Source organism: Empidonax traillii, unplaced genomic scaffold, assembly GCF_003031625.1.
Source record: "Empidonax traillii isolate 1590-97213 ecotype Southwest subspecies unplaced genomic scaffold, ASM303162v1 scaffold7187:size5264, whole genome shotgun sequence".
Classification (NCBI taxonomy): Eukaryota; Metazoa; Chordata; class Aves; order Passeriformes; family Tyrannidae; genus Empidonax; species Empidonax traillii.
In genome coordinates this window covers 1-1417 of record NW_020962380.1, presented here as the reverse complement: position 1 = coordinate 1417, position 1417 = coordinate 1, and positions in this window count along the sequence as shown.

The following is a 1417-nucleotide window of genomic DNA, read 5'->3' as shown; positions in this document are numbered from 1 at the left end:
TTCACCAAACAAACATCTTCGGGCAAGGCAATAGATTTAAAAGGATATTTGTAATTAACACTCTCAGTTTCTGGGGAAGCTGGACAAATGCAGTTACTTATGTTCCACAAAAACTGGACACTGTGCAGTGCCCATCATTCATTTTTCTCACAGGGGAAGAAGGAAGCAGACCTGTCAGCTCCGGACATTCTCTCAAAGTGAAACTTAGCTTAGGAGAGCACAACAGACATCCCACACACCCAAGGGAAATGGTCCAAATATCTGACACAGCACCACTGAGAGGAAATAAACCAACCAACAAACAAAATCACCAAAACAAACTCAAAAGTTTGGCAGTTTGACTGGAGAGAAGAAAAACAGATGTTCCCATTCGGATGTATTGAAACACATTTTTTTTGCAGTCTCGAATACCAAGGGAAATCCTTCCCCTGCTTTTCAAGATTCAGAGCCGACAGTTTACCACGGAAACGTTTAGAGAAGGCTTGGCAGCATGAGTTCAAAAAGCTTCTGTTTGTCCACATCAAAACCAAGACAGTAAGACACACAAGGAAGATGCCTTCACAAGCAGCAATACCAGAAACAACAACTGTGCCTTAAGATACTCAGAACTTCTGGAAGTCCTGACAGGACCCCAGGAGAGCAGCACTGTGTGCTGGGACCCTTCCTGAGCTATTTCACCACGACCTTCCATGTTGTGTCCTGTGAACTGGAATCTCCACAGCTAAGAGGACATTCTCCATTCTATCCCTAATGACCTTTCCACACCTTACCTTCCCTCATGACTGGCACAAAGAATATATGGAATGCTGCAAATCCACTCTGGGACTCTTTGACTCTTCCCACATGCCAGGTTGCTTTGTGCCTTTGCAGCAATTTCAAATACAAATCGAGCGCTTAAAGGTTCTGTGATTAAAGTCGTGAACAGCTCTGATCCCTGTTCCACAGATTGTCTTCTTCAGGAAGACCAAACCAAAAGATGAAGCAGAAATCTACCCAAATGTCAACTGGGTGGAAGAATTTCTGCAATTGAAATTTCTACAAAGCTAGGCTGCTGCTCTGTAGATGGGAGGTTTGGTGTGTACATCCAGACACCAGAATGAGCCGTGTGTGGTAACAGGACACAAAAGCTCTACCCAGACTGACTGGGCAGGAGCACAAATAGGGGAAAACAGAGCACAGAGATGACACCCACCTCCTCAACTGCCCATAAAAATCCTGTCTGAAGAGGAGCACAGATCCACCATGGCTACAGCTTTGGAAGATGGTACAAGTGCCCCACAATACCCACAGACAGCAGGTTGAAGTGCTTCCCTCCCACAACAACTTCCCTCAAAACGGCGGCAAAAATGTTCATCAGCCTGAAGGTTCCCAACTCTTATCCATCCCATTCCCTATGCCAGGCTGCAGCAGCACAGGG